This window comes from Canis aureus, chromosome 5 (assembly GCF_053574225.1).
Source record: "Canis aureus isolate CA01 chromosome 5, VMU_Caureus_v.1.0, whole genome shotgun sequence".
Classification (NCBI taxonomy): Eukaryota; Metazoa; Chordata; class Mammalia; order Carnivora; family Canidae; genus Canis; species Canis aureus.
Window position 1 is genome coordinate 22816755 of NC_135615.1, and position 14095 is coordinate 22830849.

The 14095-nt window shown below is 42.7% G+C and overlaps 1 protein-coding gene across 3 annotated transcripts in view; it reads left to right on the forward strand.

Annotated features, from left to right (window-relative positions):
• Positions 1–209: 209 nt before the first annotated feature.
• Positions 210–14095, forward strand: part of FRMD4A (FERM domain containing 4A) — a 741134-nt gene continuing 727248 nt past the window's right edge. The window contains exon 1 of one of the 3 annotated variants that reach the window (XM_077897154.1): positions 210–258. The gene's annotated coding sequence lies outside the window, so the exon portion shown is untranslated. Of the gene's footprint in view, positions 259–3328; positions 3486–14095 lie in introns of those variants that run through there. The other 2 variants (XM_077897147.1, XM_077897150.1) reach the window with 2 other exon arrangements.

Genomic DNA, 14095 nt, shown 5'->3' on the forward strand with positions numbered 1-14095 from the left:
AGGGGCAAGCACAGTGCCCCCTGAAGATGGACCACTTTGGCAGGAACATTATTTTGAGTTACAAAGCAATCAAACCCCAATAGATTCAGGAAAAGTTCTTTGCCTCCCCTACAACTGCCTAAAAAGAATTTACATAGTGGACCTGCTCCAGGAAGGGGGCTGTCACCATAGAGAACTACATTATGACAGGAACCTAGTGTTCAGTCAGAACCCTCTCTTCGTCCCATGGTTTCTGAGTGGCCCAGCAAGCATCTTCCTGTGAGTCACACTTCTTTCCTCTGAAGTCCCAGACCCCTACCCTCTTCTCCTTAGTTCAGGATGACTCAAATACCTCATTTTGCCTGGCTGTCTTTGGAATTCCCACACCTGTGTGGGTTCCCCGTATGCTGTGAAATTTGATCTTCTCCTGCTAATCTGTCCCATGCCAATTTGATTCTTAGTCCAGCTAGAAGGACCTTGGAGGGGACAGATATCTTGCTCTCTGACACAGATACTGTCTCTTTTTTTTTTAACTAACTGAAGGTTCGTGGCAACCCCACATTGAGTGAATTTATTCGTGCCATCTTTCCAACAGCATTTGCTCAATTTGTGTCTATATGTCACATTTTAGGAATTCTCACAGTATTTCAAACTTTTTCGTTATTACACTTGTTAGGGTGATCTGTAATTAGTAATTACTAATCACTGGCTGAAAGCGTAGATGAAGGTTAACATTTTTTAACAATAGAACATCTTTTTAAAAAAGATTTTATTAAAAAAAATAAAATAAAAAAGATTTTATTTATTTATTTGAGAGAGAGAGAGAGAGCACACGAGCAGGAGGTGGGCAGAAAGAGAAGCAGACCCCCCACTAAGCAGGGAGCCCGATGGGGCTCAACCCCAGGACCCCAGGATCATGACCTGAGCCGAAGACAGATGCTTCACCGCCTGAGCCACCCAGGTGCACTATAAAATATCTTTAAAATTAACGTACGCACATTGTTCTTTTAGACACAATGCTATTGCACAATTAGTAAACTACAGTATAGTGTCAACATAACTTTTATGTGCACTGGGAAACCAAAAAATTCATCGAACTTCATTGCAATACTTGCTTTGTGGCAGTGGTCTGGCAGGGCACCGCGGCATCTCCAAGGGGTGCCTGTACGCCTCCAGTGCCCGGGTTTGCTCCAAGGTGGTTCCTGACTACTTTCAGGATGGGCTACACCCGGGGAATGCCGAGGGCCTGGAAGTGGGTTTTAGAACCTAAGGCCAAACGCCCTTTGCCGGGAGTTCACAAAGCGGGGAGGTGGGGGTGATGCCCCAGTCGCGCCTCCCGTTGGGAATGACGCTACAGACATTTCTGACGCCTCAGTTTCAAAGGCCATGTGTCAGGTTACAGACACGTTAGTTTGCCACCCTGGAACTCTGCTTGGGGTTTGGCAGAGCCTCTTAGCTGGCTGTGACCCGGCCGCAAACTGGTAGGAATTAATGTGTTTCACATGTTGTTGGCAACTCTGAGCCCTCCTACAGTAGTGAAATAACTCAGGAAATTCTTTTGCTGACTCCTTACGGTTTTTATTTTCCCCCCCAGAGACACAACTCAGAGGCCTCTGTGATTTCCAAATCAATGAGCAGGAACACCTGTGAATCACTAATGGCATGGAACTTTGGGGAAAGAGCTCCAAACCTGACAGTGGCCTTCTGATTTATGTAGGGAGAGGCAGTGTGCAAGTGTGTATCCAGAGCGGATTTTCCCAGCATCTTGTACCTTGTTTGGTTATGAACATGTACAACCTCCTCTGAGGTGCACAGACTGAAATGCAATCCAATTAACCTTTTGCAGAGTTTCAGCTGGGAGGCTGTAAAGCACATTTGTTTCCCCTAATCCTGCCATTGTCGTGATGCTAATCGATGATAGCACATTGATGGGCCTAATAGTCATTTTTATAGCCTGGCAATTAGCTTCTCCATTTGACAGCAGCCTGGAAGGCTGGAATCCCAAGGCAAGATCCTTCCTCCCCACGTCCCCTGCTTCTGAGCTGCGGCGCCCCTCTGTTCTGCAGGTGCTGGAGAAGCCCCCCGAGCTCGCCCCTTGGTGGAGGGCAGTTAGGCTTCAGCAAGAAGAATGTCAGTTGCGAAACATTACAATCTTTTTCTGTATGGAATGCATTTCTTTGGAAGATGTGGAGCTTCTACTGTGCCAGGAATTTAAAAATAAGTATTTCTGAGACATTGGAGTATTCTGGTTATAAATTGCTGTGTTGCAAATTACACCAAAAACTTTAGTAGCTTAGAGCAAAACTATTCATTTATCACCACAGTATTGATGTGCTAAGCTGCTATAACAAGGGACCACAGGCTGGCGACTTCAACAAATACATTTATTTTTTCAAGGTTCAAGGACCAAGGTGTAGGCGGGGTTGGTATCTTCCGAGGCCCCTCTCCATGGCTCTTCAATGGCCATCTCTTCCCTGCGTCCTCACATGGTCTTCCCCTACTTGCCTGTCTCCTAATCTCCTCCCCCATGGATCAGGGCACCCCCTAACGGCCTCCTGTTAACTTACCTCTTTAAAGGCACTATCTCCAAATACAGGCACATTCTGAGGTCCTGGAATTTGGAACTTCAACTTGTGAATGTGAGGAGACGGTCATGCATCTATCGTTTGGACAGAGGTCAGCAGAGACAACTCATTGTGCTCTCCAACATTCTGGGCATCAGCAGGGATGGCTGGGGCAGCCGTGGCCATCCAGGCATCTCTCTCTTCATTGGCTCTCTCCCTAAGTGTCCTTTCCTTCACTGGCTGCTTCAGGGTGGCCGATTTCTTACTTCATGCTGGGTCCAGGATCCAAGAAAATGAGGCCGAAGAAGCTACAAGGCCTTTTACAATTCAGTCTTGGAATTCATCGTTAGTTGTCCTTTATTCAATGGGTCACATGAGGCCAGCTCCAATTCAGCATGGGAAGGGTCTGTGAATAGTGGGAGGTCTGCATAACTGGAAAGCCATCGTGCAGGCTGGCTCCCACAGGAGAGAAGATGGGCCTAACACTCAGAGGTGAAAGGAGGATAGATTGTTGGGAGAGTTCAGGGAATCATGAGTTATGGTCATGGCAACAGAGAGAAAGGAGAGATTTGAGAAATGTTTAGAATTAAAATTGACAAGGTTTTGCCAGCGATTTGGGAGTGAGGGGTGGTGGTGGTAGGGTATGTATATGTGTGTGTATGTGTGTTGGGGGATGGTTCTAGAATGCTTTTTCATGGAGAAGTCTTGGTCTGACATCCATATGGATGTAGATATACTTGGCACAGTTTCCATGATGTCCAGCTGACATCATATCAACAAAATCACCATGGAACACTGGGGGCCAGATTGATTTCAATCTTTAAATTACCCTAGGGCCCCAGAGGTCTCCAACTATGGAGAAAAGACCCTGGTGCTGGGGCAATGGCCACTTGGCAAGGTTTTCATGAGGATTAAAAGAGGCTTATTTCTATGAAGGGCCTAGTAAGTGATAAACCAAAGTTCATTTCTTTCCCTTTATGGTCTTATTATAATTTATGGTCTTAAAATGATTTCTTTAAAAAATAAGGTTTTAAAAATAGCAATTCCACTTCTCTAGCAATTTTAGAAAGTTTATTTCAGGCTTGGGCACAGTTTCTAACTCTGTATTATAGATGAACCAACGCACTATAGTTTAGTGGGGGTCAGGCCAACACAGTCACCCCAGAAGTACTTGAAAACCAACTGGTGAAAAACATTTTCATGATTACAGCAACTATATTTTTTTGAGTCGAGTGAAAAACAAGTCCCAAGAAAGTGTGCAAAATGGTTCTCAGAGAAACGATAAAATCCATAGGAAGGACGTCAATAGGCTATTCTTCCAACTGCCAACAAAAAAGAATAAACACTATGGTCTGCCCCGATTCCAAAGCACAGCTTTTGGAAAATAAAGATTTATGATCTGGGTATAAATGGTGATGAATCACTTGGCGATACATGTTTTCTGGCACAACCTGTCAGAAGTAACGAGCCGTAGTCTGTTCCAGAGTTCATCTGGTTGTTAGCATTCCCTATAAAATATGGAAGAGAGTGGGGCACAATTTGTCTGAGTCTTTGCACGACTTTCCTCCCAATTACTGTGCTTCTGTCCCTGTCACGGTGAAAATAAATGGGCTGATAATTACAGCCTCAGATATAGTCTTGTCGCCTGCGTTTCCCTGGGCTTCACCAGCCTGTGTGTCTAATGGAGTCACATTACGAGTCATAACTCAAATTTTATTGTCTCCTACCAATGCCCCCTCACCCCTCTGCTCCCTCACTGACCTCTGTTTTAGTATAGGCTTCTCCCCTCGCATCTTAGGCTCTCCCTGGGGCACGCCTCACTTACCCTTGGATAAGTCTGCTCTTTGGATACTGTCCATGTTCTGGGCACACAGTGTCCCCCTGGGCACATCTGATGTCATACTATTTTTGCTGGGCTTTGGGTCTTCCTCTGCCATCATCACTGCCCCTAATTCCTGGGACCTTCCCGGTGCCAAAGCTGTGTGGTGAGCTATGGCAAGACAGGGCAAGACCTCTCTCCTTGTTACTCTATGCTGCGTGCGACTATGCGTAGGCATGCGTGCCTGTAATCTGTGATGCATGCACCAGAAAGTTGTACAAATATATTAATGAAAAAGCCTGTCTGCTTTTACATGTAGCCTTCCTTCTCCCTCAGACCCAAGTAAAAGCCACTGTGGCCCTCCTGCATCCCTGGCTCTCCATGCCTGGCTCCTTCTCCCCCACTTACAATGAACTCTCTCCCAGGAGACGCCTTAGTTTCCCATGTAAATAATGAGTCTGTCCTCCAGGTTCACCATACAAGTTCAACAAACATAAATCGCAGCTGAAGCTCAAGCTGGGACCTGTCTTACATTTTCTTTTTAATGAAATATTGGTAGCTCTTTTGCAACGGTTTTCATGGCTACCCATGAATCCCGTCTTGGAAGGTAGAGAAATGAGCCGTGGCACTTCTTCCGGGCGGCTCGCAGGGCCTGCTCGATCTTTTGCATGAGACCTTGACCCTGGCTGTTATTGCTCTGTCTGTCTGACAGGTAGCTGACCCCACCCATTCTCCTTGATCTCCAACTGCTTCTGTTAGGAGTGCTGTGTCCTAGGAAAACCACCGTGAGCAATCACGTGTACGATGTTCCTGTGGCCAGTTCTCAGAAACTGTGAGGACAGAATGTCTGCTTGGCCTATTCTGATTTTTATTGCTTTTTTTAAAAAAGCACTTAAAATTTTCTTTTATAAATATAATTTATGTAAATTCAATCTGCCGGCATATAGTAGAATGCTCAGTGCTTATCTTATCACATGCCCTCCTTAGTGCCCATCACCCAGTCACCCCATCCCCACACCCACCTCCTCTTCCGCAACCCTTTGTTTCCCAGAGTCAGGAGTCTCATGGTTTGTCTTCCTCTCTAAGTTTTCCCCACTCAGTTTCCCTCCTTTCCTTAATGATCCCTTTCACTATTTCTTATATTCCACATAAGAGTGAAACCATATAACTGTCTTTCTCCGATTGTCTTATTTCACTAAGCATCATACCCTCCAGTTCCACCCACGTCGAAGCAAATGGTGGGTATTCGTCATTTCTGATGGCTGAGGAATATTCCATTGTATACATAAACCACAGCTTTATCCATTCATCTGTCAAAGGACATCGTGGCTCCTCCGACAGTTAGGCTGTTGTGGACATTACTGCTGTGAACACTGGGATGTGGGTGTCCTGGTATTTCACTCCATCTGTATCTTTGGGGTAAATACTCAGTAGTGCTGTTGCTGGGTCATAGGGTAGCTCTATTTTTAACTTCTTGAGGACCCTCCACACTGTTTTCCAGAGTGGCTACACCAGCTTGTGTTCCCACCAATAGTGCAAGAGGGTTCCCCTTTCTCCACATCCTCGCCAGCATTTGTTGTTTCCTGTCCTGCTAATTTTAGCCATTCTCCATGCCTGGCTTAATGATGTAAAGTGGTTGATTCTTATTGCTTTTAAGTCAATTTTATTTGCATATCTAACTTCAGATAATGGTCTTCTTTTTTTAAATTATGAATAGGGAAATTGAGAAAAAAGATTCTGAACCCTGCATCTTTCTTATAATCGTCAGTGACCTGCCCTGGATACAAACTTGAAGTAGAGACTGAAAATGGAGAACACATTGACACCCAGACTTATCCCTTCTCAAGTTTGGGCCCCATTCCAGGGTTTGAGCACATGCTGTCTGTCTTCTTCCAGGATGACTTCATGTCATACTGTTGGTTTTCACGAGCCATGAAGGACACTGGTCCAGGTCACAGATGGCTGGTCCCAGTGAGTCATGCTCACAGTTCCAAGATCTCTCCCTGTGAGCATGATTGATGGGACCTTAGGGAAGACAGCACTTCACCTTTCCAGAGGTTACCATGGAACCAGCTCAACTTAGCTGAGATTAAAAAAAAAAAAAAAAAAATCTCATGAGCCATGTTATAATAGCAGTAACAGGGATTTGGAAGAATAAGCATCCGGAATCCCAATATACCAATAAATAACTATTTTATTTTTTTCTCTGTTCATCTATAATATAAGAAACAAACAAAAAATAGTATAGTATAAAGGGTGGTTGAGGCTTTTAGTAAATGTACAAAATTGATTAAATATATATGTAAATATACCTACTTGGGTAAAAGCTATAGTCATAATACTGGATACTCCTAATTTATTCAAAAAGATTTAAAAAATGAAATGAGAAAGCTCTATTACTTTCACACATCCTGCCCGAGTTCCTTTTGTCTAGGAGAAAGAAGTATCTTAACACCTTTTATTTTTTTTATTTTTTTTTTTTAACACCTTTTATTTTTAAAAGAAAACAATTAGTTTATTGCTTTTTAAGAACTTTTTACTGATTATAAAAGTAACATACACTTATGGTAGAAAATCAGCAAAAATAATAAGAAAGTGGGGGTGCCTGGGTGGCTCAGTCGATTGAGCACCTAACTTTTGATTTCCACTCAGGTCATGATCTCAGGGTCATGATACCGAGCCCCGCATTAGGCTCTGCGCTCTGCCTAGTCTGCTTAAGATTCGCTTTCCCTCCCTCTGCCCCTCCCCCTCCTTTCTCTCTCTCTTTCTCTCTCAAATAAAATAAATAAATGAAATATTTTTTTAAAAAATAAGAAGAAAGTAAAAATCACTTAATTTCACCACCAGGGATGATAGCTATACTTTGTTTACTTTTTAATGATGTCTTCTCTGCACACCTATGTGTACTCTAAAAACTAAATTTGGTCGTGCTCTATTGACAATGTTTATTTCTGCTCTTTTCACTTATTATCACGTGCACAGCATCTCCTCAACGCCATTAAACATTATTTGAGGGCATCATTTTAAATGGCTGTGTCATCGTCCATCACAGAGATTCTTCTATCACTAAACATTTGATTCCAACGTTCATCATAAGCACTTCAGTGAACAAGTTTGTACATTGACCTTTGCTTGGGTTTTGGAAAAATTCCTTAGGGAAGGTGCTTAGAAAGCTTCCTGCTATTATTAGCGTGAACAGTGACATTCTTTGTTTCATCCTTTTTATTCTGATTTTGGTGGTTATCGAAGGTTTTACAGCATAATCCATGACTTCTCAAAGCCTAATTAATATCTGGTGCTTTTAGCCCTCTTTGGATAAGACAAAGTCCTTATAACACTTTCCCATTTACAGGTGATCATTTTATTTTAATTCTCTATTTTATAATCCATAAAACTTTTTTGGGGGGTATGTAAATAGTCAAAAGTTCCTCATACTTACCTACAGATTTACCCTTTTCAGTGAGCTTCATTTTTTCCTGTAACAGTGAACTTTATCTGGGATCATTTTTTCTTCTGCCTGAAGAACTCTTCTAGTATTTTTTGCAGTGCGAGCGATCAGTTTTCTGCTTCTGTTTGCACATAAATGTCTTTATCTCCCCTTTTTGGAGGATCCTTCAGCTGGGCATAGTTGTCACTTCTTTCATTCCTTTGCTTTCTGTCTTTCATTTCTTTTTCATACTGATCTAACTGTTGCTCCTTTAAAGATAACTTGTTTTTCTTTTAAGGCTAATTTTAAGGTTTTAATTTTTATATATGTTTTAAAAGTAGTTTTACTAATATGTACCCAGATGACCATTTTCTTTTTCTTTTTTTTTTCTTCCTTTCTCTCTCCCTCTCTTCCTTTCTTCCTCTCGTTTGGAATTTGTAGGGCTTGAATTTTTGACTTCATATCATTTCTTAGTTTTACCCAAGTGTTTCTTCCCTCAAGTTTTTTCCAGTCTCATTCTGAGCTCCAGATATACTGCTGGACCTTTACCCAGCATTCTATGTTTCCTACTCTTTTCTTCTATAGTTTTTAATCCTTATGTCTCTGTGGTTCATCCTGGATCTTTTCTTGTTAGCTGCATGTTTTGGTTCATTCTTCCTCCACCTATCTAATCTGCTCTTAATCCCATTCTTTGAGTTTTTAATTTCAGTTATTGAAGTTTTTATTTATTTTTTAAAAGATTTTATTTATTTATTCATGAGAGACACACAGAGAGAGGCAGAGACATAGGCAGAGGGAGAAGCAGGCTTCCTGCAGGGAGCCTGATGCGGAACTTGATTCCAGGATCACCCCCTGAGCTGAAGGCAGATGCTCAACCACTGAGCCACCCAGATGTCCCAGTTATTAAAGTTTTTATTCTATAATTTTAATGTCATTTCAAATAGTTTCACATTCTCTGTTGAAATTCTCAGCCTTATTTGTCCCCTTGAGAATTGTTACCATAAAGTCTGTGTCTGGTAACTGTAATGTCTAGAGTCCTATAGGTCTGTGTCTTTTTGTTGTTGTTATTTCTGCTCATTTTTATTCATGTTGTCTTATCAGTTCATGTGCTGGGTTATTTTTGATTGTGAACTTACAAAATTCTATGCAGAAATACTTAGGAGGTCTTCCTTTGCCAGTAAGAAGGGGGTGGGAGGGGGCACGACCATCTGAGATTTCCTTGATACAATTTCAGGGATTAAGACCATTCAGATGCCTCCAAGGGCCACCAGTACCTCCGTGTTATCCTACTCCTAGGATGGAGCTCTCTATAACCCTAACCGAAGAAAGGGCCTTCACTAAGACATCCTCATTGTTGGAGTCTAGATCCTAACCCTTTTTCTCTGTCAGACACAGTGCTCAGTCTTTCAGCAATGGCTGTAGAAATTGGCAAATACTTCTAGGGGAAATCAGTGCTAAGTGCCAGCTGGATGTCCCTGGACCTCTGTCCTCTCCCAGGTCCCGGCCCAGTAGTTATTCACTGTCTCATCACCTCCCTGTCCTCTCACAGGGCCAGGAGCAGAGCTGGCAGGGCCTTGGTGCAGATGGGTCCCTCTCTCTCTTTTGAGTCCTAGACCAGCACCTGGGGAGGACACTGCAACAAGCCAATGGCCCCACCATCAACCCAGCACCAAGACAGATAATCCATTTCATTATCTACCTGAAATAACTTATCTTCTTTCATTTTGAATTTCAAGTTTTATCATTGTTGTTGCTTTTTTTCCTGCCTTAAAATTAAACCCAGTGAAGTGCCATTCCTGATGGCAAAGTCTGGATGCTTACGTCTTCGTCAGATCTGCGTTAAGTGGTGGAGGGGATTGCTGGTGGGGCTTGGATCCTTTTTCATCCTCCTATTTATTTAGGAAAGAGCACCAGATAACAACCCAGGAAAGCTAAAATAGAAAGTGTGAGGTCAAAGCCACAGCTCCCGTTATCAAAGCCAGCCATCTCCCTGGTTGATCTCTGTTCAGATGTGTTCCAGATCCTCAAAATACCACGGCTTTATTCTCTGCCATGCCCAACAGCCAAGTCTGACCTTCAGAGTGATAGAGAAAATAAGCATCCTCTCAGGAAAGGAATGATGTCACCCCCAGTCTCTTTGTTGCTCTACATCCCAGGGGGAAGCACAGCACATTTCCCAGAAAACCACCCTGGTGATATCTTAGCCATGGTTTCACAAGCTTTACAAATGTTAGGGCCCCAGAGTACAGAGCTGCTCACAGTTCTAGGGTAGGCACAACCTGGCTCCTCCTCTCACTTGGGCTGGATGAAATATCAGGCTGTCAATGGTTATGAAAAGAAGAAAGTAAAGTTGAGAGCAATTGCATTTTTTGCTCTGCTTCCTTTTCTCTAACGTGTATCTGCCCAAAGATGACCGAGTGGAAGCTGGGAGCATGCAGGGCTGGCTGGAGAGGCTTGGCCACGCTGGGGAAGGCTGGTGTGGTGATGTCTGGGGAGCTATGTGACGCCTGTCAGAACTTGCCTCCCCATGCCGCCTGGCACCTTGGTTCCTGGCTGGTGGCAAATGCCTGACAGGCAGGCAGTTTGTGGTGTGGGGCACACTGCATAGGATGGAGCCCGTGGGTATGTCTCCAGGGGGAGTGTTCTAGGTGAGGACCTGAGGCAGGACCATGTCTGGAGAGGAGAGGCCCTGCTGGGAGCTGGTGGGGCTGGAGCAAGATGAGAGCAGTGAGCTGAGAGACAGGCTTATGGGGTCGGGTGACATAGTGCTCTGAGGAGTCCACGGTAAGGAATCTGAATTGTAGTATGCAGGATAGTGAGGCTCGGGAGGGCCTTAGACAGGGGAGTGATAGGATCCAGTGTGTAAACCAGCTCACCGTGGCTGGTGGCTGGAGAAGGCACCAGTGGGCAAGAGCAGTGGCAGGGACACCAGTTGGGAGATCATTCTAGTAGCTTGGTTGCTCCAGCTTTCTGGGGATCAGCATCCAGTGACTTTCCCTGCTCATCCTAATGGCTATATTCTTTTCTTGTTCAAACCCTGCCTCTCCTTGATTCTCTGGGTTCTGAGAACCGGCCCCTTCTAGTGCCCGAACACTGTTTTTATAAGTTACCTGGAGCCACAGGGCTTCCTTTTCTTACTCATCTCTCCTTCCCACCCTAGGGAAGGAGCCTATCTCTGGATCCCAGGCCTGTGGTACCAGCATTCTTCCTGCTTCACTGTGTTAGGCACTGAGCAGGGAGCTGGGAATTCAGAGCTGGACAGGACAGGCATAGTTCTTGTTCGAAGGGAGCTTACAGTCTCCCAGGGGAGAGAAAACATGGAAATATCAAGGAAACTAACAAATACACAGCTGAAATACCTTAATTACATGCTTATGAAATATGTAAGTCCTGGGAAAAACCCAAGAAACATGAACAGGTGGGTCTATTAGTCAGGGTTCTCTAGAGAAACAGAATATATACATATATATATTTAATATATTAAAATATATTTGTGTTTATAGAGATATTCTATATATATATGTTATATATATATGGAGGAAGGGGAGAGGGAGAGAGAACATATACATCTTCCATATATATGTTAGATATGGATATAGATATGTAATATATATGCTATTGAGAAAGAGATTTTAAGGAATTAGGTCATGGAATTATAGAGGCTAGCAAATCCAGAATCCACAGAGCAAGGCAGAAGGCTGGAAACTCAGGCAGGATTCCTATGTCACATGAAGTCTTGAGACAGAAGTCTTTCTATTCTGGAGAACCCAGTCTTTGCTCTTAAGGCCTTCAACTGATTAGATGAGGACCACCACACCATGGAGAGCAATTTGCTTTACTTAAAGTTAATGGTTAATCATATCTAAAAATTATCCTCATGGCAATATCTAGACTGGTGTTGGGCCAAAGAACTGGGCATCATAGCCTAGCCAGGTTGACACATAAAATAAACATGTGTGTGTGGGGGTTGCTTTAGACAAGATGGATGTGGAAACCCTCTGTGAGGACGGGACATTTATATGTGAATTAAAAGGATAAGAAGGATGTAACCATGTGAAGGAAGGGGAGAAAGTCCCCAGGTAGGGGAAGTCGTGTGCTCGGGTTTTGAGGCAGAGAACCTGTGTGCAGAGCAGTGGGAATGTATCTGGACAGTAGTAGGAGGACAGAAGTAGGGTTGGGGAGGACAGGAGCCAGGTCACTCAGGGCCTCACTTGTGCGAGCCCTGTCGTCCCTGTAGGGAGTCTGAATTTCATTCAAAGTACAGAGGGAACCTACTGTGAAGTTTTAAGCATAAATGACATTTTGATGCACTATTTTTAAAATTTTAAATTAATGCAAAAAAAAAGCCATGATGAGCAATGTATCCAACTTTTAAATAAAGACAGGATCCAGTGGTGCCGTGCTGAGCCATACTGAGGCCTGAGGCCAAAGAGAAAACATTGCTCTGGTTTGCATGTTTTAATATATTTTTTAATGGTTAATTTTCCAGGACATTATAGTCGTTGAAAAATATTGAGAAATGGGAAAGTAGGTGTGTTGAAACTCACATGATTATTTTGGTTGAAATATTGGGAAAGACATTTATTGACGCCTTTTGTAAAATTTAACATTTACCAACACACTTTAAAAGTCACTTTCTCCCATTGGTTGTCACTTAAAACTCCCAGCTGAAAAGAAGATGAACAAAGAAGTAGATTTTGAAAAGACTACTGATTACTTTTGTTATATCCAGGGAAATGAAGTTATAATAAATTCTTTTTTTCTAATTATAATAAATTCTGTTTGGGGTATAAGCAAAATACTTGAACTTAACATAGTAAGTTTTAATTCATCTACTTTTTCAATTTTTCAGTATTTTCAACTACTTTAATGTTTTTTAAAAAGTCACTATTAACATTTTCCCTAAAAACCTGTGGATAGAAGTGCACAATTTTCCTTCTGCCCCAGGCTCCAGTGTGACTTGGCATGGCACTGTTGCACCATGTCTTTATTTATAATTTTGGTATTTTGTTAGTTATGAATACATTTGCGTTAAATTGGGTTTTTAAAAACTGTTGCACTGAACTTGAATTTATCCCAAGTCCTGCATTTTTCAGTATATTTTGCACCCTTGCACTTTGCAGGTGAGCCTCTGCCGCACCTAATTTGGATCCTGATAGGGAGTGTGGTAGTCCGTGAGAGCTTACCGTGACAGCCCAGGGGAGGTGGGTGGTAGCTGGGTCTGGGTAGGGGGTGGAATGGGAAAACAGTCTGAAAAGTATGAATGAGCATAACTACATGGCGTTTTAGTATTATGGTTCCTTGTTGCTTTGAGGATAATCATTTGCTGCTTCTTACTCTTTGCCTTGCTGGGCAATGTGGAGTCGGGATGTAGGTTTGCCTTAGTGGTGTAGTTTTGCAAAAGCAAAATTACAACGATCACATATTCATTTTTCACTTCATGCCAACATTTCACATGCACAAAACCAGTAATTTTCTTCTAACATTTCGGACATTGGAATAGGAAGGAAATATATTCTGTAGGCAGTTCTCTTTCATAGCCGGGCACTGCAGACTGAATAAATATGGCACTGAAGGCAGTTGATCATAATCACATAAAGGAAATAGTACCTTCCCTTTAAGAGACCTGGGCCACGAATAAACCAACGTGGCTTCTGGGCCTTAGTGGATTGTCCCCCATTTGAGACTCACAGAGTTCACACAGCAACTTGGCCTCTGGTGATTGCTATGCATGTCTGATGAGTGATTTTTATTAAGTCTTCTAAATTTTCAGTAGTGACAGGTGAGGGGGATACAATACAATGATGATACAATGAGCGTAGTTCCCAGGGATAGGATCATTCTGGCATGGATCGGGAAATTTTCTGATGATTTTTTTTTCTGAGTGTCTCATTAATTTTCTTTCTTTCATTTCCTTTATAATGTTTTTTTTTTCCCTTCAAGGAAGCTTATTCTAGTTTAAACGATATGCTCCCAAGGAAAGAGCATGTGCAAATTATCTTTTGTTAGAAATAAAAGGGCATGTCATGAATGCTTTTCCACCGTAGGGTTTCGAAGAATGCGTTCACTCTTCTGGACAGAGAAATAATTGACTCTGAATTAATTATGCAATGAAGATTAAAATGTAATTTTCATAGCAGGGGGCCTCTGGGTACTTTACCTTTCCGTCACAGGTGAGGCATAGCCTCTGGGTTTCCTTCCCTCTGAGCTGCCATGTATTGATACGGGATGTGCGGAGAATCCTAAGAGGTTTCAAATTTGGGGAATATCAAATTTGATAATGGCAGTCATCAAATCGACAGTGAC